Source organism: Amblyomma americanum, chromosome 6, assembly GCF_052857255.1.
Source record: "Amblyomma americanum isolate KBUSLIRL-KWMA chromosome 6, ASM5285725v1, whole genome shotgun sequence".
In the NCBI taxonomy this organism is placed as follows: Eukaryota; Metazoa; Arthropoda; class Arachnida; order Ixodida; family Ixodidae; genus Amblyomma; species Amblyomma americanum.
The window spans coordinates 150705669-150715662 of NC_135502.1; the positions used below are offsets into that span (position 1 = coordinate 150705669).

The 9994-nt window shown below is 45.8% G+C and overlaps 1 pseudogene; it reads left to right on the top strand.

The window, feature by feature from the left end:
• The window catches only part of LOC144095568 (heterogeneous nuclear ribonucleoprotein A1, A2/B1 homolog pseudogene), an 83450-nt pseudogene extending 77236 nt beyond the window's left edge, over positions 1 to 6214 (top strand).
• The last annotated feature ends 3780 nt before the right edge of the window (positions 6215 to 9994 follow it).

Consider the following 9994-nt stretch of genomic DNA (forward strand, 5'->3'; position numbering starts at 1 on the left):
TTGAACAATGATCGTTATGTTAGCATAAAGTTAAAAAAACATGCCAAAATGTAACATGTGTGCACAGGCCCCTTCCTCTCTTCTACACATTTTGTGCTGCAGAGTTCTGGCTATAATCTGCCGTACTGATATCATTTTGATGGGACTGTAATATAGAAACCTTAATTGTACGCAGGTCAACGTATTTGTTGTAACCCGCAGCTGAATGAAATGCCAGTAAACATCCCTCACAAACCTGGTATGAATTGTACATGTGTTGCATTAAAAGTTATCTTAAAAGTTTTCTTATCCTTAACCAAGGCATTTTTGGTGTAAACTGTCTTTGCAACCTCTGTTTTACATGACGAACCAATTCAGTTCATGACAGCTCATCACTAACTTTTTTTGTCAGTGTGTGAACGCCAAAGGTGCAGTGTTAGGTAGCATGTTTAAATGGTCACTAAAGACAATTCGAGTTGCTATGTATCAACAGATTTCTGCATACCAATTACGAATTGGTTACATTCATTAAAAATTTTTTAAGCTGGTAAAGGTAAAAAATTGAATACAGGTATCACCACCAGCAGCCCTTTTATGAAGGAAATTGTGGTGGAGCCAAGACTGGTTTCCCACCATTCACGTTCTAGAAGAGATGACAGAGCATTTCTAAGTCTAGATATTAATTTGAATGAAGTAGCGAGAAAAAAAGTCATTCTGAAATCCAGTTTTCCCAAGAATAAATTCATATATTCCTGCTGAAGAATTAACAGAACGGCTAGAAAAGGTCGTACAACATATTTTTACCAAACAGAAAATACGTGGACATGTCCTTAGTGTTCCTTTGAGAAGCAGTACGTATTTTATTTTGTGTTGTGTAAACTATAGTTGAATACAACTCGAGAATGAAGTGAAAAATGCTTCTCTATAATTCACATCGCAAGTTGTTTGCATGGAAGTTGCGACAACCTGAGCCAATCAGGATGGCGCACACTATTTAATTGGGTTGCGGCGTGCCTACCACACCCATTGCTTTGTTTTGTGACAGGTAGCTCTATTTCTGTGAATGAAGGTGTACTAGTGTTTAGGCTGTTTATTTCTTCAGCAGGTGACACTTGATGTCTTTGTAGTTTTTTTTCAGATGGGTGGACATGTTCACACAGTGAAGAGGGCATATATGGCCCACTTTTCTTTTTGTCATTACCTGTCCATATTCATTTCTTTTGTTGTCACGTCGCAGTTGTTTGGATGGACATTTATTCACACCATTGTTGTCTATTCCGCAGTAAACTGAGTCAAATCCAGGCGAGGGAAGCCACATGTTGATAGAGTTCAAGTGGAAAACACGCCTCTTTCCTGTGCTTTGTCAGCGCATATGCTGTTTAAATTTATCAGGAGCCCTACACCGTGGGCGTCTACATTAGATCACCAGAGACATTGTCATTCTCATTTTTGCTAATCTCATTGTGGCAGTGCTCGATGTGCTCGGCTTGTATACGCAGACGTTTAATGGTGCACATCGGCCTGTTAACGGGCTCACATCTCATCGTTATCATCAAAAGTCGCCTGTACACTGCTGGTTATGTCCTCCTCCTCCATGCTCATTACAATTCCTGGTCCTTTGAGAGGCATCTGCCATTTCATTCTTAAGTTGCATTCGAGTGTAGTAAATATGAAGAAATGTAACTAATATTGTATGTCACTTGCTTCTGTGTTGTTCATGTGGTCGGTGTACAAAACTCTTACTGTTGTGCTGTGATATATTATGTAGTGTTTGTGTATTATGAAGGGTTGTTTTATTAAACAGATGGCATTGATGCATTCTGTTTATACGAGGGTGATCAGTATATTTTTTACCTCCTGGTCTCTAACACATTTATTACCTCGTGAAAGGGAAAGACGTTACAATGAAAAGAAAGTTTGATCTTCCCACCTTTCATAATATTTTCATTTTGCACATGGCACCACCGATATTGAAGTAGTCACAAAGAAAATGTTAGTATACATCAGTGTTCGGTTATAACAGTTTTTCGAAACCAAATTTTGGATGTCAGAAGGTGTTCTCCTTATCAATATGCACCGTCGAATGAGTTCAATTTATGGTAATGTGCTGCTATGTTTCCAGTCAGAAGGTGGGTACAAACTCTACGTACATGCAAGATCCAGCTGTGTTGAGTGTGAAAGACGAGCGCAGTGGATGCCCGCTGTCTGCATCTCACATCTGAGCTCGTGGTACATTTGGATGAACTCATTTGTGATGATTGTCGCATTAAGCAGACGGTTATTGCGGGCATTCTTAAAGTTGAGAAAGCTGAAGGACCGTGCGCTTTTGCTTCAAGTTTGTCCTAAAAATCCATCATTTAACGTGACAATGCTTGGCATGACAACAAGTTAGATGGAAATGCCGCCGTGTTGAATAGGCTGTAGTTTCGGGATGTTCTGCCTTACCCACCCATAGTTCTGGCCTAGTGCATTGTAGCTGCTGGTAATTTCGTAGCTAAAGAAACATTTGAAGACCTTTAGTGGACAGTTGGGGCCATCAGCCTCATTGTTCTCTAAGGGCATGAAAACAATGGAGCATCGATGACGCAAGGGCATCAGTGTAAGTGGGGGACAATATCAAAATATGAATTACACCGCTGAAAAAAGACATCTAAAGCTTTATTTTTATAATATCTTTCACTTTCAGTAATTAGCATCTTATAGGCAAGGAGGCAGATTATTCAACACAGCTCCCAAGCTTGGGATAAATGTATGGGAAGTTTTTGCATCTGTATAGTCACTTAATTATTATTGTAGGCTACTTGAGTCATTTATCCCATGAACCAATGTTTTGTGGCCTCATTCTCTATTATGTTTTATATGGTGTCCTTGGCTTAATTATACTTCTTTTCCTGATGGTTTTCGAAAAGTTTTTTTTGAATGTGTGTGCTTAAGCTGAGATGTAGCTTTGAAACAGCACAGTATTGAAAATGCATATGCTTGTTCATACATGTGCTAAGCTGATACAGCGTGGAATGGTACTATACTTGGGATTTAACATCCAACCACGTTAGAGTGATCTTGTTTGGTCACCTGTGTTTTTTTTAATTTGAGCTCAAGTGTGCCGCGTGAAATACAAGTGAAATGTAATCCATCTAATTTCATATGAGCTATATAAAAGCCACACATATTGTTACGTGACGGCAAGCAGGTGAAGAGAGTACTACATAACAGATGGCGATGAAATGATTTATAGCCTGAGGGCCTAGCGCGAGCGCTCCGTGCCGCGCCACTGCCCACTTTGTCGTCTTCGAGTCCATGACACTACCCGGGGCTGCCGAGCGATCGTCCCGATAGCGCGAACTGAAAGACCGGCAGTGAAGACGAAACGCAGGGCGTGATGATGAGCGTGACAAGACCGATGATAACAGAAGAGAAGAATATGCAAAGCTTGCCGTCACGATGAAAGAGATGAACAGATGATGATCAGATGAGCGCTAGTCCGGGAAGCTTCCAAGCCGTAGCTAGGTCCCCTTGAGCCGACGGCCGAGGCCCATGAACACACCGAACGGCATGGGCAGGGGCTGTGTTCGAATATGTTGGCAGCTTCTAGGTCGGTGGGGTCATAGGTCCGAGTAGCGGCGGCGTCGTCAAGTTGTCGTGACTTCTAGTCGGGGCAGGGGACAGGGCTGAGGTGAATAGCATGGTCGGTTCTGGTCTGGCGGGCTGGGGCACAACCGAGCGGTGCGGGCAGGAACACATGACCGACAACCACGGCACACGCAGGACGCCGAAGCTCCAGGACCAGGATGGGGATGAACTCCGCACCTCACGCCAAATGTTACGTGACGGCAAGCAGGTGAAGACAGTACTACATAAAAGATGGCGATGGAATGATTTAACGGCGGTGGGCTTAGCGCGAGGGCTCTAAGCCCCTCGAATACCAACTTTGTCGTCTTCGAGTCCGTGACAATATTAGCTGGCAGAGAGACGCAGTTCATCCTAATGAGTGATACGAGAGCTGCATATTGGCTGAAATGAGTGATATGAAAGACACATATCGGCCCATTCGGGTGATACGAGATCCATATTTCGGCTCAAACTGATAAGATACACATGTATCAGCACATACGAGGCATATGAGGAACACGTATTGCCCATACGAGGCATACAAAGGACACATATCAGCCCATACGAAGGATACGAGGGGCACAGATCAGGCCTCCGAGACACATTTCCTTATACGAGACACATATTGGACACGTATAATCTCGTATGACCACATAGTAGACACAAATTCGTACGAGACACATATGCACCCATATAAGATTTTTCGATAGGAATATGACTCAACCAAGCTAATCTACTGGTTGTTCGGCGAAGGCATCCACCCAATCACTGGCTAACGAACATTTCTCACCCAAACTTACCTGATATCTTTTACTGCATGCATCCACTCACACTCACTAGCAGTGCCGTTAGTCGTTCCCCCAACATCGCTTATTCTACATTCTTTGCGTTTCACTGCCAAATCTATCTGTGACGAAGGTTTGATTTTGGCAACCATTTGTCTAGGCAATTAGTTTGTAAATGCCAGAATATATTGTCAAGCGCACTGACATGAGTAAATAAGCAAGTTTAATGCTTCAACTTTTACGAAAAACATAACAAAGAGCCGCAGGTCGAGGCTGGCGCGTGGAAGTTGCGCGTAAGCGAGTAATTAGTGCTGTAGAGTCTCATCAGGGCCCGGTTGCTTCGTCGAAGACTACGCTGCAGGTGCAGGCTCCAGGTTCATGGAGCGGCTGCATTGAGGGCATGTCCAGGTGCCATGCCAGCCAGCTAGCAACTGAGCAAAGCGTTTTTAACGGCCGCCTTCCCCGATCACAAGCTGCGGGCTCTCACCTGCCAATGCAGTTGGAACAACGTGCAGAGCTGTCTTCTTTTCGGTGATGGCATCTGCACACGCAAAAAAAAACAAAATTAAACGTTATTTGTAAAAAGCGTTTTGGACAATAGCAGCTAAGATAGCTAATACGTGCAGGAAGGATTAGAAATAAAAATAATTCCTGTAGCCCCTCTGCAGAATTTTGTCAAAGTAAAGCATTCTTGATGAACTTCTACTGGATGGGAAGACCCAAATAGTCATCAGCACACTGGCAGCTGCATTTGGCAGCTTGCGGTTCCCTAGCTGCACGACCTGCCGGTGCTGAAAATAAGTCAATAATTGTGAATGGCAATTTTAAATCACAGAAATAGAATGTCTTCTGCGACAAAACACACTTCTGGGCTACTTGGCCATGCATGTTAGGTCTTACAGTGCTAAAAGAAAAACGTTTGCCGCGCCGTTCCTGTCGTGTTCTTCTTTCTTTGTTCCTCGTCTACGCGCTGTTGTTCCCAGCAGTATGTACCAACTCGCTCAACTCTCCGTTTTAATGAAGTTGATGGGAGTCTTACGTCCCAAAGTGACTGAGGCTATGAGAGACGCCGTAGTGAAGGGCTCCGAAAATGTGCTGGCTGCTGTTGAGAATTCCTCCGACGAAATAGGCGCCGAAGATAGCGAGAGCGAGCCCGATCAAGTCCGAAGCTATTGATTGGCGGCCTCGACTACAAGACGACTGAAGAGAGGCTTAAGGGCCACTTCGAGCAATGGGGCGAGGTCGTTGACAGCGTGGTGATGCGCGATCCCAGCACCAAGAAGAGCCGCGGGTTCGGCTTCATCACCTTCCGACGCGCGAACATGGTCGACGATGCGCAGGCTGTGCGGCCCCACAAGGTTGACGGACGTGAGGTGGAACCCATGTGGGCGGTTGAGCGCGAAGAAGCTGGTCGGCCTGAGGCGGAGGGCACCGTAAACAAGTCTTCGTTGGTGGCTTGAAGGACGACGTTGACGAGCATGACCTCCGAGACTACTTCTCCCAGTTTGGAAACATATTTTCTGTCAACTTGGTCACTGAAAAGGACAACGGCCACAAGCGTGGCTTTGCCTCCGTTGAGTACGGCTATTACGATCCTGTGGACAAGATTGTCCTGAAGCGCCACCACATGCTGAAAAGAAAGGACCGAGGCAAAGAAGGCCCTCTCCAAGCAGGAGATGAAGAATCTCAAGAAGGACAAGCGGCCTGCGTTCAGGAGCGGTCGTGGAGGCCGCGGTGATGGCTGGGAAGTTGGCTACGGAGGTGGTGGCTATGGCGGCGGCGGTTACGGAGGTGGCGGCTACAGCTCTGGCGGTGCTGGCTATGGAGGCGGTGGCGGCGGCTATTATGTTGGTGGATGCAACCAAGGTGGCGGAGGCGGCTTCAGCGATGGCTACAACCAGGGTGGATGGGGTGGCGGTGGCGGAGACTTCGGCTCCGGCTATGGCAACAGCTAAGGTGGTGAACCAATGCGCGGAGGCCCTGGAGGCTACTAGCAGCGCGGCTCTGGCCCACACGGCAACGGCAGTGCGGGAGTCTATCGGAGATAAACAGAGTGGCAGTGCGATTTAAATATCCGGTTCGATCCCATGGGTTTGATCCTGGCTGTGGCGATCAAATTTCGATGGAGGCGATATTCTAGAGCCCCGTGTACTGTGCGCTCAGTACACGTTAAAAGGAAAACGAACAAGCTTGAAGAAGCGCGGAAATCCTTGTCGTTTTTTTGGGGGGGAAAACATATCTGTGTGTCAAACCTGTTCCAACGAGCGGATGCTTTCTACAGCGACCCAGAGACGGCATCCCCGCAGAAAAACACTCGGGTTTTATTTTTTGTTACAAAATGCCAAGCTCGATGTGCGCGGCCTTATTCACCGGGGGATAAAAAGCTTTGATCAGAGAATCGGGCTGCACAAGAATGATGTCCGCTCAATAAATACGGAAGGCAACAGCCTCACCGAGCCCACGTAACGCATCGACCACAGAATTGCCTTTGGAGATGAGCGTCTTGGCCGTGTACCAATATGCTGTCATGCGGAGCCACGTGGTATCAAGGAATATCTGGCTCATAAAGCAGACTTTGTTTTACGTTTTAATTATATGGCGGTTTAACGTCCCAAAGCGAATCAGGCTATGAGAGACACCGTATTGAAGGGCCCTGGAAATTTCGACTACCTGGGGTTCTTTAACGTGCACTCACATCGCCCAGAACGCGGGCATCTAAAATTTCGCCTTCATCGAAATTCAACCGCTGCTGCCGGGATCGAACCCGCGCCTTTGGGGCCAGCAGCCGAGCGTCATAACTACTTAGCCACCGCGGCGGTTCGAAGGCGACTTTGAATAGTGCTCTGGGAAAGCAGCGCTCGCCGCACGATATTGCACTTTGCCATGTGTTAACATAATGAAAGCGATGGCCGTTGCCTGCTGCTACTGGCTCGCATTTCAATCACCGCTCAAGAAGGGACCGAGTTGTTCTCTAAATGTTCGGTTGGAAGTAAATTAGTGTTTGTGTCAGTATTTTCCAAGTTTTGTGTACTTTGAAAACTCTACTTCGACTATACGACTATTGCACAAAATCTCTGCTCAAGACATACTCTGCTCCGTTGATGCCACTTTGACAGTATTGGGCCGAAGACATAGAGCTCACAAATTACTTGCAGCGACCACAGGTGTGCACTGACCTCTTTCTGTGCTGCCACTAAACAAAATTTTGTGCAAAGTCAGCGATTGAGTATAGGGATGAGAAATTCAACTTTACGGGGTATTTTTCTTATTTACCTGCAATTTTTTAAAACTGGCTTTTGTGTTATAACAGCGCCTTTTACGGCATAGCATTTACAGTTGTGTTATGTATTAAATAATAGTTAAGACGTGCTAATTGGCAAGCTCGTTGACTAATGTTCAGTAGTTAAGTTTAACTTTTACTGTTAAGCTTCATAATCACTGAAAGTCGTGTAGGCCACTGTACGTAACATCCATATTAGTTTCTAGAATTTTGAGCAGGCGGTTTCCCTCCGTGTAAAGCAACTTCTCCAGCCAAAATAGCACAACATAGCCTAAAGTTGTAGAACCTCAGCGCCGATGGTTACCATGCTTCCGAGACTCTAATAATTGATTTAGATTCCACGGTGGGTTACGGCACTTATATATAATAAAAGAGCCTGATAGTAATAGGCAAAAGATAATTATTCGGTACCAGTTAACCAGCATTCTAGTTAGCACATCTTAGCTGTGTTTTGATGTACTACTTCACTGACAGTGCTATGCCGGAAAAAGCGGTCTTGAAAAATAAGGCAGCCAAAAGACAAGAAATGCGAAGAGACGAGGCACACTCACCAGCTTGGGTGTTGGCCTCTAACTAACCGAGATTTCAACTCTCCTGCAAAGCGCTGATGCGGCCCAGAGTTTATTTTAATAATTGCTGAAAGTGTTCCGTCAGCAAACTCATAACGGTGTGTATTCTGCAGATTGCGGGTAGCAAGTAGTATGTACATGCGAAGCCATACCTGATATGACTGACGCCAGATATGCACGACCAACAAAGAACGGTTATTCAACAACACGCAGGAATATATAGGCCTGAGAGGCGTGATACTGCAGCACGGAATCATTGTTCCTCCATGACCGCGATGATATCTCAACACAGCGTCGCGCTATCACATTTTCTTCACCCCCACAGGCTCTACTTCAAGTTCTCGTGTATGAACCAGTCCGGTTGCTTGCGGAAACGAGTGCTTCTACGTAGGATTGGTTCTTCCCCCATATGTGGCGTTGGCTCTGACGCTTCCAGCTGCCCTTGACTTTGCTGGAGTACAAGTTCTGCACTAGCAGAGGTAGGCACTACGTCATCCGAGGTTAAAGAATGGTCGGACTGTGTTCTTGAAGCAACTGCTTTACCTCAGCATACGTTAGTTCGGCGGGAGTTTTCGGGACAGTCAGATTTTTCAGCACCTGATAAGCTTCTGCGCCAAAACAGTACAAAATACAGATAGTTTGTTTCCCTCAACGATTTCGTTCGTGCCGACAAACAGTTCGAAACGTTTTACGTATGATTCGAAGTTCTGAGTTTTAGCATCACACTCCGTTATCTTCCCGTAACATGGCATTTTGACAGTACTCCTCACACAATGCGTCCCTAGTAGTCACTTCCCTCTCTCAGCACTCCCGCTGAACTTCAGTCGACGTCTCCGTTCGCTGTCGTGCTCCTTGAACATGTACAGCTTAGTCGACGGTTGACGAACATGCCGGCTGCTCTGGCTGGTCTTTCCGCGTAGTATGTTGTTTCCGCAGTGCCTCGTCGCCAGATGATATGACTGACGCCAAACGTAGACCACGAACTAAGAACGTTTATTCAACAGCACGTAGCAATATATAGGCCTGAGAGGCGTGATAACGCAGCTCGGAATAATTGTTCTGTCAAGACCACGATGACGCCACATCACAGCGTCGCGCAACCAAAATACCTACAACTGTTAAATGAATATACAATAAATATACTCAAATATGCACCAGATGGGCCCAAAAGGTTGGCGACACCTACGAAAAAATTATCAACTTGCAGAAGGCGAAAACCAGGTGAGAAGGGTCCTGTGCTCCTTGAGCCAACCGAGGCAGAGGTTGCAGGAGATCGCAGAAAGCCGTGAGAAACAAGCACACTGTGCACACATCACACAAGCCTCGAAAACTACGCCATAAGATTCCCAACAGTACAAAGTTATTTTCCTTTGCTTAGGGCCCAGACTTTTAAAAAATTTGGTTATCGTTAGCCGAAACACTTTCATATAGTTTGCCCACGGCTTAAAAAATTTCTATACATAAGACATTTCTGGTGGACGAGAAGTAATGGGAATCCTATGCTCATCTGCTTTCCAAACCTCGCAGTAAACACGATGTGATGCTGAGGGGATACAAAGGCGCATTTGTCATGAAGCGTGCCGGGGACGCGTGAAGATGGCTTGCGAACTTAAACGGATGAGATTATATGAGCAATCACTGCAAGAATAGGCGTACAAAATGCGTCAGTGGTCGTATCCAAGACAATCTTGTGTGTAGTGTATAGCGCATGACGAGGTAGACTGAAAACTATATATCTTGACAGATTTGCCTGTCTTGTTGGGTTTGAAGAC